The sequence below is a fragment of the Notamacropus eugenii genome, chromosome 3, assembly GCF_028372415.1.
Source record: "Notamacropus eugenii isolate mMacEug1 chromosome 3, mMacEug1.pri_v2, whole genome shotgun sequence".
In the NCBI taxonomy this organism is placed as follows: domain Eukaryota; kingdom Metazoa; phylum Chordata; class Mammalia; order Diprotodontia; family Macropodidae; genus Notamacropus; species Notamacropus eugenii.
The window spans coordinates 432,180,316-432,195,480 of record NC_092874.1 but is presented as its reverse complement, the minus strand read 5'-3'; the positions used below and the strand labels follow the sequence as shown (position 1 = coordinate 432,195,480).

The 15,165-nt window shown below is 40.7% G+C and overlaps 1 protein-coding gene across 2 annotated transcripts in view; it reads right to left on the bottom strand.

Moving 5' to 3' along the window:
• TMEM40 (transmembrane protein 40) overlaps positions 1-13,045 on the bottom strand; it is a 29,098-nt gene extending 16,053 nt beyond the window's left edge. The window contains exon 1 of one of the 2 annotated variants that reach the window (XM_072598422.1): positions 12,643-13,045. The gene's annotated coding sequence lies outside the window, so the exon portion shown is untranslated. The remainder of the gene's footprint in view (positions 1-12,642) is intronic. The other variant, XM_072598419.1, reaches the window with a different exon arrangement.
• Positions 13,046-15,165: the final 2,120 nt, after the last annotated feature.

Here is a 15,165-nt window from a genome sequence, read left to right as displayed (position 1 = left end):
TCTTCCAAACGAACTTCCTGACAGGCCACAAGAGACAAGGCAACTACAGGGACAGGTCCCTTTTTAAAAAAAAATAATAATATTTTATTTTTTCCAGTTACATGGAAAACAATTTGTAACATTTGTTTTTCAAAATTTGGAGTTCCAAATTCTCTTCCTCCCTCCTGTTCCCCCTGACTGAGAAGGCAAGCAACTTGATCCAGGTCATACATTTGTACTCGTGCAAAACGTATTTCCACACTAGTCATGCTGTGAAAGAAAACACGGACCCTCCCCCCAAACAAGAAAAATAAAGTTGAAAAAAGTATGCTTGGATGTGACAGGCCACTTTTAAATTGATAGTCAACCACATTCTTTGGGTAATCTCTATCAGTAATTTGCTCCACCTCCCCTCCAATAAAAAACTCCCATTTCCTCCAGGCTAATCTTATCTAAGTATTCAGAAGAAAACAGCAAATTAAATTAATTCCCATAAGGTGTGGATGACTGGTTCACTACAACTCTCCAGGAGGGTATTTTTACGTGTGCTAAATATCAGTTGACAGTAAACTGAAAAAATTTAAATAGTACGTTGAAAATCCTAGGGGAAACTTCTCCACTTACCTCTGACGTTTATACTAGTATGAACTTGGGTGAATGACCTCACCTCCCCAGACCTCACCTTTCTCCTATAAACTCATGTCAAAATAGATCAATCCATTTATCCACCATCCACGTCAGGCATTGAGCTAAGCTTTGAGGATATGAGGAAAACAAAAAACCAACAACAAAATTTCCACCCTCAAGTAGCTTACATCCTAATGGAGGCTAGAACTTGTGAATAACTAGACAGAGTAGATGGAAAGTAGTCTTAGAAAAGAAGGTGGAACCTGGGGGGCCATGGAAAGACTCAGAGGAGTCTGCCTGAGCTGAGTCCTAAGGAATTCAAGTATTCTAAAAGTCTGAACTTAGGAGGGAGAGCATTCCAAGCAGGGGAAGGAGGGAGCAGGCAATACAAAGGCTTGGAGTCTGGAGATGGACTGTCTTGTGTGAGAAATAGTAAATAGGTCAGCATAGCTGGACCACAGAAATCATGGAAAGGAATAACATGCAAGAAAATTAAAAAGATAGGAAAAGACCTGGTTATGAAGGACATCAAATACCAAACAGAGTTTACAAAATTCTTAGAAATAATAGAGAGCTACCAAAGTTTCTTGAGTGGGGGAATGATTTGGTCAGACCTGTGTTTTACGAAAATGACTTTGGCGGCACTATGGAGGATGAACCAGAGAGGGGAGAGATCTGAGGCAAAGAGCCCAATCAGGAAGCTATTGTAATAGTAGCTGGAGAGAGATGATATGGGTTTGGTCTAGGGGTGAGGGGGTGAGGAGAGGATTGTGTAAATGGAGACAAAAGACATCTCCAAGACATGTCTTAGAGTAGAGAAGGGGATCTAAACCTAGGGTACAAGGACCTTTGTGGATATGATGGGGTGCTTGGGTGCATGTGCTTGGGTCCCAATTCTAAAATCACATTTCTCTTTAAAAATCACATTTCTCTCTAGCCTCATAATACTATCCCAGGCAGTTTCTCCCCAGCCCAAAGACACAGCCTCCCCCAGCAACAGTCTTGATCTCCTTACCTGATACAGCAGCCAGCTATACACATAGAACTTATTAGTCTGAACCAGCTGTGTCCTGGCTGAATGCGCTGTGCACTGGGTCATAATGACGTTAACTACTCACTGACCCATCATGTGTGTCCTAGATTTAGGCACACGTACACTCTCTTACATTTTTCTTGTCTAATAAGACATTGATGAGAGCAACCTGGTATTTCTGAGCCAGCCCTGACCGTTACTTGACTTAGTGACATTTCAGGCCTAAAACCACACCTCTATGTAGCACCCACCTTGGGCTATTTCCCAATGAACTTTGAGTAAAATACCTGAGCAGTAGATACCCAAAGTGCATGTTCCTTTAAGAACTAACCACTCCCTAATCCCACACCAAAACACCTAGCTAGCATATTTGGCACATGTTTCCTATAGAATATCCTATATAAACTTTACCTGTATGCCTCTAAGGTTGCAGGTTCCCTAAGAACTCTTGCCCACTGAAAAGCATAATAAATCTTTACCTTGACCTCAACAATGCTTGAGTCTGTGAATTCCTTCCAAGTGACCTGCCCCTGGTACCACGATCTTTGTGGGGGTCTCACCCCCCCCCCTTTCCAGCCCTCATCAGATATAGGTTGGGGGGGTCTATGAACTTGGATGGAAAAATAAAATGCATCTTTATTTTTACTTACCTGTAATGAAATTTAGCATTTCCTTCAATTCAGTTGTATTAGCAGTACCAGTGGGTGACTTTGCCACCCACAGATATCCTAGACATTTCCATATCACATTACAGTTGTTGCAGATGTCTCATCAATAGTGATGAGTTACCCTCATCACTACTTCCAGATGACTACAGTTATCAGAACTGCCCCTGGAGTGAGCTTGATGGCATCTTCTTGTCTTATAGATGCCCAGGTGACATAATTGGCTAACCACTGGGGTCCTTAGGCTTCACCAGACTGCCAGGGGGTACAAAGGGACCATGATAAGATCTGGCAACTGATTGGCCTCTGAGGTTCTTTTCAGTTCTATATCTCTTATCACCCCATGATTTGACCAATCCATTAATCAAGAAACATTTGTTAAGTTCCTACTATATGCTAAGACCTAAGGATGGAAAATCAAAAATTAAATAATTCTTGCCCTCCAGAAGCTTATATTCTATCAGAGGCAATAGCATGTGTGTTATTGTTGTTGTTCAGTTGTGTCTGACTCTTCATGATCCCAGGGACTATATCACACCAGGCCCTTCTGGCCTCCACCATCTCCCAAAGTCTGTCCAAGCCCATGTCTGCTGCTTCCAGGACATTGCCTATCCATCTCATCTTTGCCTTCCCCTTTTTCTTTTGCCTTCTGTCTTTCCCAGAATCTTTTGCAATGAGTCCTTTCTTCTCAGCCTATGGCTTCAGTATTTGACCTTCCAATGAATAGCCTGAATTAATTTCTTTAAATTATTGACTGATTTGATCTCATGTGTGTATATGTGTGTGTATGTGTGTGTGTGTGCATGTGTGTGTGCACACAAAGTATATACAAGATAAATAAATACAGGGTAATAATTTGGGGAGGATGGGAGCTAGCAGTTGGGGTAATCAGGAAAGGTTTCATGTAGACAGAAGATGGTACTTGAGCTGAGCTTTGAAGGAAACATGAGATTTTAGGAGACTCCACTCCTCTCACCCAGTTCTGGACTTATTCCCTTAAACTGCATCATATAAGATTAGTCCAATGTGCCTCAAATATTAGCCAACGGATTGGGGGCTTTTTCAGGGGATCCCAACTCTTGGATTCTAGTCCTGAACAAGGGGGAAAGGTTCAAACCAAGTATGGTAGATAGCAAACAGTAATTACAGTTATGCATGAGTTATATATGGACCAGATATAATTAGACATTGACAATGACACAGAGGAAGCTAATGGAGCTCTCTCAGACTTAATAGTACATTCCTCAGACTCCTGGGCTATTTTGGGCTTCTGAGGGATTTCGTTTCATGTGAGGATTGGGGTGTGGAAAAAAATTAACACATGGTGCCAATGCCTGGAAGATCTGTAAGTATGACCTTCACTTTCTGCCTGATGTCCTGCCTTTCAATGGCTACCCCCACACATACACTTCTAAGAGTTCAGGACCTCTCCCGCAACCAAGATGAAAAGACTTGATAATTCTGAGGGACCCTGAATGCTTTCTTTGCCTATCCCTGTAATACTTACATTTTAAAGGAAGATAGGGAAAAGGAAAAGCTTAATGAAAAACAATGAATCACTAATGATGGTATTTCAGTGATTAACCTATAATAATAAGGTGGCTTTGGGTAGGTGGGAATTAGGACCTTGCAGGAACTTCTCAAATTAGACCATATAAGTAGAGAACTAAGACCCAGGTAGAAAGGAAGGAAGGAAGGAAGGAAGGAAGGAAGGAAGGAAGGAAGGAAGGAAGGAAGGAAGGAAGGAAGGAAGGAAGAGAAGGAGGGAAAGAAAGAGAGAAAGAGAGAGAAAGAAAAAGAGAGAAAGGAAGGAAAGAAATCCTCTCTAGGACACCCCATTATTTCTGCTTCCAGCTACCCCAGCTCTTTAAGAATATAGAATTCTGTGCCTTCTTCCTCCTATGTATTCCTTCCCACCCCCACTACAAAACCTATGATTTCTCAAGGTGATGAAAGTTCTAAGCTTTTATCCTCCTGGAATCATACTCTCAAGAATACCACACTATACTACCTGAACTCTCTGCCTTTAATTCCCTGAAGGACCTAGGACACATCTCTGCTTCCTAGGACTGTAGAATGGTGGGGAATGGACTACATAATCCCCAAGGTTCCCCTCACCCTTTAATAGCGTGAGATTCTCAATCCTGCTGCCTTTGAATCATGTAAATATGGAGTTTCAGAAGCATAGTTTTTCCCTTCAGAGTCCCAAAGATTGACCAAAGAAAATTATCTGGATTCCTTTTCCTACTCCTGCTCATCTTCCCAAGAAAAATGGTGGGAGATAAATTTTCTGGGTTATATTCCTAAGGTGGTAGAAAACTCCAAAAAGAGGCTCTCTAGGGTTCTGAATTCAAAGGTATGAATGATCTTGGGAGGAAAGGAGAGAGGGGGAGGGAGGAGACAGAGGGACAGAGACAGAGAGATAAAATAAATAATAGATAAATGATAGTTTGATGTGATAGATTGATAAATGTTAGATAAAGGTTAATACGTGAAGAAATAGACAAATGATGGAGATAGAAAGTGATTGATAGATACTAGATATAAAGAAACAGATGGACAGAAAGCTAGATGACAGATAGATAGATAGATGGAAGGATGGATGAATAAAGATAGATCGAGATTGATAGAAATAAATAGTCCAAATCCTGCAATCCCATACTATCTCCCAAGGGGCTAAGCAACTAATGAAATGGAAAGGGCCTTATATAGAGTGTCCAGGAGGCCTGGTTCCACCACAAACTCACTGGGAAAACTTGGTGAATCACTTCCCTTTTCTAGGGCTTCCTTTTCTTAACTACAAAATGATGGAAGTGGATTAAATCATCTCTGAGCTACCTTTTACCTCTAAGACAACAATCACAGCTTATGTTAATATGGCATTTTACAGTTTAATAATGTGTAGCTAGGGGGTTCAGTGGATAGAGTGCTGGACCTGGAGTCAGTTAGTTCAAATCTGGCCTTAGCCATTTACTAGCTGTGTGACCCTGGGCAAGTCACTTAATTCTGTTTACCTCAGTTTCCTCATCTGTAAATGAACTGGAGAAGTATATGGCAAACCACTCCAGTATTTTTGCCAAGAAAGCCCCAAATGGGGCCATGAAGAGTTGGACATGACTGAAAAACAACTCAACAGCAAAACAGTTTAAACTAGCATTCTCAAGATGTACAAGGCACTTTATAGAGTCTCCCAGTGCAGTAGGTATTACATGTATCATTCCCATTATGGATCAGGAATTGCCCATGTTCACACCCTTAGTAAATAACCACATCAGGATTTGATCTCAGGTCTAGTAGCCTACACTGTAACGTGTTTTACAGTCTAGAAAAGTTACCACCTTCACAGTGAACCTTTAAATTAGATAGTACAGCTATTATCCCCATTCTACAGATTCTCCTAAGAGTGCTGGGAAGTTAATATAGAATGGAAGACCTTTCCCATTCCTACTCCCTCACCTCTCCAAGAGACAGGTAGGATTAATGCATGGACACCAGCACAATAGAGTCCAGAGGGGAGAAGGGCTTGCCTGCGTCCCCATGAAAAACCCAATGTTAACCTCAAAGTCAGGCCTACTCCCAAAGAATCTTGGAATCTGAGAGAGGAAAGAAATCTCAGGGACCATCTAGCCTAACCCATCCAACTTAGTCCACAAAGACCCACTGGAAAAAGAATTCTCTTTATGACTAATCCAATGAGAAGCCACACTTGTAGTTGCGGGGTCTTCGTTCTTTAAGACCCAATCTTAGGCCCCAAGGGAGTGATTACAGTGAGAGCCTTTAATTATTTAAAATACATGAATAGCCCTTGGTCACCACTGGATGGGAATGTGCTAAAGCCCACTTTGGAAGGGAATCTGTGGAAACCTGGATGGAGGAGGCTTTAATTAACCCTACCAATTGGATGAGTTGTTTATTCCCACTGGGGGGCTGTCGCTATTGACTTTTGTAAATGCCCCTAAGTAGGGACCTGGAGAGCTGTACCTATTTACACTTGACAGTATTTATGCAGCTTTTCTAAGAGTTTGTTTACATTTAGTTAAAGAATACTTTGTAAATTTGCCTAGTGGAATCAACTTTTTTAGATCTTGAACTTGATCCATACCTTGCATTTAGGGCCAGAATGTACCTGGACTAAGATGGCGACAAATTCCACTTTTGGACAGCTCCTCTCAGAAGGCATTTTTTCCTAATGTCAAGCGTACATTTGCCTCTCAGAAACTGTCATGCCTTGCTCCCCAGTTTGGCACTCCAGAGACAAGCAACACAAATTGAATGCCTTCTCTCTTGACAGTTCTTTGAACCTCTCTCCCCCATGACTCCTCTGACTCATCCATATATGGCAAGACCTCTGGGTCCTTCACAGCTTGGCTACCCTTCTCTGTCTACTCTAGAGCTTATCAAAATCCTTTTTACAAGATCGAGTGACCCAAACTGACCTCCATAAGCCAAGTTTGACCAAGATAAGGGACAACTCAGAATAAATAGAGTCTTTTTACAGGAGTTTCCAAAGGGATTCCATTTCTCCTCCACCCTCCTGATTCTCATATTACCTTTAAAGGAGAGAAGTAGACATGTGGGAGGGGGACTATTAATAATATTTTAATTATAATGGGTAATATTAATAATTAATGACTGCATTTTATCTCTTTGAAAATGCTTCCACATGCATTGTTTCATAAGTCAGTAGGCTAGGTAGGTTCATTGAATGGAAGTGGTTTAACCATGGTCACACAGCTAATCAGTGGCAGAGACTGAACTAGGACAGTAGGGAAGACTTGGGAGTGAAAGATTTGAGGGGATTCTATTTCTGGTTCAAATCCTGGTTCTGCCATATGCTTTTGTTACCTCAGGTAAGTTACTACATCTCTAGCTTTATATCTCCAAATCTGTGAAATGCAGGGGTTGGGCAAGATGACTTTGGATGACTCATCCCATGTATCTATGATCCTTCCATGGGAAGGTTGGCTTTCAGATCAAGGTTTTGGCTTTAAAATCTCCAAAGTGTTTTCCAGCTCTAATTTTCTTAGATTCTAAGAATCTAAGATTTTACATATATATATATATATATATATATGTGTGTGTGTATATATACACATATATATATGTGTGTGTATGTATATGTATATATATATATGTATATATACATATGTATGCATTCAGGGGTCTTTGCAAAATTTCCAAGTTAGGGGGTTTTGTCTTTGGCCTTTTATCTCTCCCCAACCTCTACCTCCTTTAGTGGCCTGTCTTGAACCTTCTAGCATTCTTTCTGCCTCAGATACCTAGAGATATCAATGAATAGGGAGATGAGTGTGGGGTTAGGAAGACCTGAGTTCAAATCCAGCAACAGATATTTACAATTTCCTCAACTGTAAAATGTGGATAATAATAGCACCTTCTTCTCAGAGTTGTGGAAAATCAAATATGTGATTTTGTAAAGTTGATGAGATCCATTGGGATCCTTTCATATGGGCTAGTGGTCCTGTTTCTACTGAGTTTGACCCTAGATTATTTCACCTTTCCTGACCTCCATTTCTTCATTCATAAAATGAGAATAATAGTTACCTTCTCTAATTTCCAGGGTGTTGAGGGAGGAACAAACAAGATAACAGTCTGACCTTGTTTTGAACAATAAAAATTATTTTTCTCTGTTTGGAAGAGGGAAAAAAACAAAGTGACATTTGGTTTTTAATTGTTTAGTCATTTTTCAGTCATGTGCGACTTTTTGTGATCCCATTTGAGGTTTCCTTGGTAAAAGATACTGGAATGGTTGGCCCTTTCCTTCTGCTCATTTTATAGGCAAGGAAACTGAGGCAAACAGGGTAAAGTGACTTGCCCAGGGTCACACAGCTAGTTAAGTGTGTGAGATCAGATTTGAAGTTACAAAGATGAATCTTCCCAACTCCAGGGGCTGGCACTGTATCCATTGTGCCACCCAGTCGTAAAGCACTTAGCATTGTACTAAGAAAGGCTTCTTCCAAATGTCAGATGCCAATGCCGCACTTCCAGAAGGGGTAGATAAACTAGGAAGAATGAAACTTTGTCCCAAGGGCAAAGGCTTCCTTCCTACCAATTTAAAGAACAAAACGATCTTTGCTATCAAAGGGTTTATATCCGAATTTTGTTTTTCACCCTTTCATAGTGAGGCATTAGGAGGAAAGTAGTCATAGAATCCACAGTTTCAGAGAAGCCCCTAGAAGCTCATCAAGTCTGACTCGTGTGTGTTTCAAAGGTGAGGAAACTGGGGTCTAGAGAAATGAATCAGCCTCCCCAAAGTCACACTGCAGGGGCCCAATCTTGCCCCCGTCAATCATCAACCAGCCAAGTATCTTTTAGCACCGGTGCTAATACAGAAACCAAAACAGATATCCCAAAGCAATGTACACTCTGTATGCTTCATATTCCTTTCAGAGGTGCTAAGGTGAGGCTCAATGAATATTCCTTAAATGAGAACATAGTCCCTTAAAACCAGGTTTATCTCTTGTTTTTCACTTCTACCTCATTCACTGTTAGGCGGTGCAGTGGATTTGGAGTCGTCTCAGGAAGACTCGTCTTTGGCAGTTCAAATCTCACCTCAGACACTTATTAGCTGTGCGACCCTGGGCAAATCACTTTGTTTGCCTCTGTTTCTTCATCTGTAAAATGAGCTAGAGAAGGAAATGGCAAACTGCTCCAGCATCTGCCAAGGAAACTCTAGGCTATGAAGGGTCAGACATGACTGAACAACAAATGTCACTTTGGATTCTCCCCACACTGCCATGCACTTTATACAGTCCAGAAGAAGATCAGATTGTTGTCTTACTTGATCCTTCTCCAGCACACTGGGAGTTGGAGAAGGTAATTATTATATTCATTTTATGAAAGAGGAAATGGAGTGAAGAAAGATGAAATAGTCTAGGGTCAAACTCAACAGAAATGGGGACACAAACCCATACATAAGGATCCCTAGGGGCCCCACTGACTTGGGAAACCACATATTAACATTATCTATGTTCTATTGTATTTTTATTTATTTTGCTTAGTATTTCTCAATTATGTTTTACTCTGGTTCTGCAGCACTAAAGAGGGTTGTTGGCCGTATGTAGACTCCTCTGGTCTAGAGGCAACAGGGTATGTTATGGAAAAATCACCATTCTTGAGAGTTAAAAAAAAACCTGGTTTCAAGTCTTGACTCTCATACTTAGCAGTGATGGAGCCTTGAACAATGCTAACAATAATTTAAAACAATACATAAACAACAGTTATGTAGCACTTTAAGGTTTGCAAAGGACTTTACATGACCTCATTAGATGTTCACAACATGCTTGTGATCAAAATCCTTCAGATATCATTATCCCCATTCTATATATGAAGAAATTGAGATCAGAGACTACATGGTACAGCAGAAAGAGTGTTAGATTTGGAGCTTAGAGGTTGTTGTTCAGTCATGTCAGACTCTCTGGCAAAGATATTGAAGTGGTTTGCCATTTCTTTCTCCAGGTGATTTTTACAGATGAGGAAACTGAGGCAAAGAGGATTAAGAGAACTGCCCAGGGTCATACAGCTAGTAAGTGTCTGAGGCCAGATTTGAAGTCAGTACTCTGTGTACTATGGTGTCCCCTAGCTGCCCAGGAGTTTAGTGGACCTGGGTTCAAATCCTGACTTTGTTATTTAGTGCCTATGTAACCTAGAACAAGTGACTTAAGCTCTTTGGGCTTCGGTTTTTTTACCTGTAAAGTGAGGGTGCTTTAGGCAGCCTCTAAATCTATGATCCTAGGACTCACCCAAAGTCATTGGACTGGTAAGATTCTAAGGTGAAATTTCCTAATTCTAATTCCAGCACTCTAATCATCACACTGTGCTCACTAAGCCTCTGTTTTCCCATCTGTAAAATGGGAATAATAACATTTACAGTATCTACATCATAGGGTGCTATATAAATGAGTTGTTTTTCAGTGGCTTGCTCAGGGTCCCCACAGTCTTAGGTACCCAATATCCCTTCTCCCATTGCACCAAATAAATCAATTAATTCATTCATACTCAGAAGATAAGGGACTTAAGTTATTCCACAAAGTGGTGCATTGTCCTGGATGTGAAGTAAAAGCATCCTATTTTCCAGAACAAATCACTTAACTTTCCTGGACTTCAGGACTAAAGTGAGAAGGTTATACTAGTTATACTAGTCTCTTCTATCTTAAAATTTGTGATCTTTGTGATTTCCCAAATATGTGGTCCTGTTACCTACCCTACGCAGGGAGAGGCTGATCTGCCATCTGACACTCTGGGTACTCTCTGGGCCTCACAGAGAGGACGACAGATAAAGAGGTTGGGGTCCCCGATATCCAGTTATCTATCTAGTACCTTTTTTGATGTTGTCCAGTCATTTCAGTTTTGTCTGACTCTTTATGACCCCATTTGGGGTTTTCTTGGAGAAGATACTAGAGTGGTCTGCCATTTCCTGCTGACCTTCGCTAAAAAGAAGCTACTTCCCATCCTGGAAGCTATGTATTTGAGGACTGGTTGAAAATTTAATCTGAAGAAGAGAAGGCTTACTTACAGGTGACCTGATGACTGTCTTCAAGAATCTTACAGGCAGAGAAATCTTAAAAAATTTTCTTGTTGTTCAATCATTTTTTCATTGTATCCAATTCTCCCTGACCCCATTTGGGGTTTTCTTGGCCAAGATACCAGAGGCGGTTGCCTTTTCCTTCTCCATTTCATTTTACAGATGAGAAAACTGAGGCAAACAGGGTGAAGTGACTTGCTCAGAGTCACACAGCTAGTAAAGATCTGAGGCCAGATTGGAAGTCAGGAAAACGAGTCTTCCCACAGAGCTAGCTAAAATGTTATGGACTGAACTGAGGAGTAGTGAGTTCTCCATCTCTGGAGGTCTTTGAGTGAAGGCTAGATGACCCTGTGTCATAATATAATGTATATTTATGTATTTAAAAACATGATATAATAGAATATATTAGAGGATATAATAGAGGAGATATATGATAGATATATAATATCCATAATAGAGGAGATTCCTACTCAAGTTCAAATGGGCTTCAATAGCTTCAGAGGTCACCTTCAATACTGAGATACCATGATTCTATGGGACTCCATAGGCTCTACTGTTGACTTTCCATCAAGAAACCCCAAGATTCCACTCAAGACATGGGAATAGCAAAGCCTTGGAAGAAGGGAATCTTGACTTATCCTCCCCAAGAGAAATTAACTAACCTTAGAAAAAACTTTTCTAATGGTCAGGAACCTCTTAATTTTCTGGAAATAGAAGAGAATGCTAATTTCACTCATTTGAGAACAATTTTATCTTCTTTTGGTAGACACGCTGGTGAAATTAGAAAGGTACTGTTTCTAAGATTATAAAATGTCAGAGCTAGCCTTAGGATACAGAATGTTAGAGCTTGGGGTAGGATCTTAGGATACAGAATGTGAGAACTGGAAGGGACCTTAGAACATAAAAGCCAGATATGGAAGATCCCTTGGAACACAGAACATTTAAGTCCAAAGATACATTGCTGTAGTTAATATCTGACTCTTTATGGCCCGATTTGGAGTTTTCTTGGCAGACACTGGAATGGTTTGTCATGTCCTTCTCCAGTCCTTTTACATATGGGGAAACCAAGGCAATCATGGTGAAGTGACTTGCCAAGGGTCACACAGCTAGTAGGTGTCTGAGGCCAGAATGGAAGTCAGGAAGATGTGTCTTCCTGGTTCCAGACCTGGTGCTCTAACCACTGTACCACCTGGTTGCCCCAAAATATATTAGAGATTAGCTAGTTCAAAAATTCTGAACTCTGTGTGTGTGTGTGTGTGTGAAGGCTCCTTCTGGCAATCTGGTAAAGACCCCTTCTTAGAATCATGTTTTTAAATAAAATAAAATAGAGAGAATTACAAAGGAAATTAGTTATATTCAAATATAATTATGAAATTTAAAAAAAAAGTTCACGGAGACCTAGATTAAGAACCCCTGATCCTAGTCTACCTTGAGGCAGAAATTGCGGCCCATAGAGATGAAATGACTTGCCCAAGTTCACACAGCTTTTCAGGGTAAGTGTCAAGACTTGAACCCAAATCTTGCCATCCTTAGTTCAGTGTATTTCTACTATAGCACAGAAAGGTTTTAAGCTTCTATTAAGAAAAGTACCCAAGAACAGAGAAGACAATAAGCAATAATAATCCAGCTCTCCCCACCCAAGAAAACAAGTCACTACTAACTAATTAAAAAGAACTTCTAAACAAACAGAGTCCTTAATGCTCCTTCTCTTCTCTTCCCTACCACTCCCCCCATACTCCTCAGTTACCCAGAAGAAACCACAACCCCATTGGAAATCAGCAGAGCATCTACTGTACCTGTTCTCGGAGGCAGGAACAGTGAGTACTGCTGCTATGTGCCTCAGAATATGTGGTAACTGATGGGCACAGAAGAAGATATCCAGGAAGAGGCCAGGCCTGCCTAAGCACAGATGACAGGCTGTGAATGAGCAAACACGTGACTCTGGTCAGCTCCCTGCCTCCTGGGCCCCATGCTCTGACTCATCTCTAGTCATGCCTTGTTCCTCCTTTCCTGCGGCTGCCCATCTTGGGGCAAGGGTCCCCTTCAAGGACATGGACCACAGAAAGAGGCTGGAGCTCCCGATATCCTCTTATCTAACCCTCTGCAGCAAACAGATACACAGGCCTGGCTTCCCTGTCTCCAGGTTCCCTGAATTTCTTTCACGTTCTGGCCCAAGAAAGTCAGAGGCAGCACCGAGGTCCCCCAGTCTTACACAGCTGCCTACCCATGCAGACAAACCTGCCTGATGAGTCTGGGTGGGGATGAAACTAGTTTGACTTCCTGACTTCGGGGAGAACAAGTAGCGCTGGTAGCAAATGGAGTGGGAGAGGGAGGAGAGGAGAGTTAGGAGTAAGAAAGAAAACCTTGCTTGGAAGATTGGGCCTATGGAAGCTTCTTCTTGGTGATCCATAGAAGGCCATGGGTTCTCTCAGGCAACACATCTGAGAATTCTAGTTTCAGCTCTGCCATTAATTGGCCAAATGAATTTGGACAACTCATTTCCCTTCTCTGGGTCTCAGTAAGAGCATCTCTAATCCCTTACTTTCTCAGAGGTAAATGACTATCACTATTAAGGTGACTTCTAGTTATGGTTCAAAGATTTCATAGTCTAGTGCTTTCACATACAAGTCTTGATTCTTTATGACCAGCCAGTGCAGAAGACGGAGAGGGTCTATTTGAGGGATGCAGAAACTGATGCCAAGACAAGTTAAGAGACTTGCTCAGGATCACAGAGTAAGGCCTTCTAGAACCTACATCATGTCCTATACCACACTACCCCCTCCAAATGAATTCTATGTCCTTGGGCAGAAGAGTTTAAAAAGATTTCAGTATCTTTGTCCCTCTCTCAATACATCAGAAACAAACCTGAATACATTGGTAGTAAATAAGATACCCTGACATCAATTCAATCCAACCAACACTTTTTTTTCCATATCAGTCATGTTGTGAATGCAAACACAATCCCACCAAAAATCCATGAAAAAATAAAGTAAAAAATAGGATGCTTCAATCTACATTCAAAGTCCATCAGTTCTTTCTCTGGAGATGGATAGCATTTTCATCATGAGTCCTTTGGAATTGTCTCAGATCATTGTATTGCTGAGAAGAGCTAACTCATTCACAGTTGATCACTGTACAGTATTGCTGTTACTATGTATAATGTTCATGTAAGTTGCTCCAGGTGTTTCTGAAGTTACCTTCCTTGTCATTTCTTTTTTTGTGTGGGTTTATTTTATTTTTTATTATTTTATTTGTTTTCGGTGTTCTACAATCACTTCCATAGATCTTAGATTTTTCACCTCCCTCCCCCCCTTCTCCCCTACCTTCCCATTCCCTACCTGAGATGGCATACAGTTTTATATAGGTTCTACACATACATTCCTATTAAATACATTTTTCACCTCAGTTATGTTGCATAGAAGAATTAAAATGAATGGGAGAAACCATAAAACAAATCAAAACATAATACAAAAGAAAATGATTTGTTTCATTCTGCAATTGAATTTCATAGTTCTTTCCCTGGATGTAGACGGCATTTTGCCTTAAGAGACCATTGGGAATTATTTAAGACCTTGCATTGCCATAAAGGACTAACTCTACCAGAAAAATTCCTCACACACTGTGGTTGTTGCTGTGTACAAAGCTTATTTCTTACAGCACAATAGTATACCCTCACAATCATATACTACAACCTGTTCAGCCATTTCCCAGTCGATGGGCACCCTCTCAAATTCCAATTCTTTGCCACTACAAAAAGAGCTACTAAAATATTTTTTGTACAAATAGGTCCTTTTCCCCTTTTAAAAAAATCTCTTTGGGATACAGACCTAGTACTGGTATTGCCAGATCAAAGGGTGTGTACAGTTTTATGGCCCTTTGGGCATAGTTTAAGAGATTCTCCAGAATCAACCAATACTTATTAAGTACCTCCTGTATGCTAAGCTGGAAATCTGCATTAGTAGAAGATATTTTTATACAGGGAGTTCACTAGACTGATTAAATCCCAGGTATGGACCAAAAAAAATATTGTGCTAAGTTCTAGGGTTACAAAGAGGAAAAGCAACATAGTTCTTGTCCTGAAAAGAGCTTACATTTTAATGAGATGTCTATTTCATGTTAGATACAGTAGGAGTCACAACTAGGAAAGGCATAGGTTTGGATGAATCTCTTATTATTAAGGATGACATAGCAGAATGTAATGGAAAGAACCTTTCCAGGCAATATGTCCAAGTTCAAAGGGAGCTCCTCACATTACTTTTGGAAAACAAAAAATAGAGCCAGAAGTGATAACACATGCCTGTCTTCCTTACTGCTGGGGA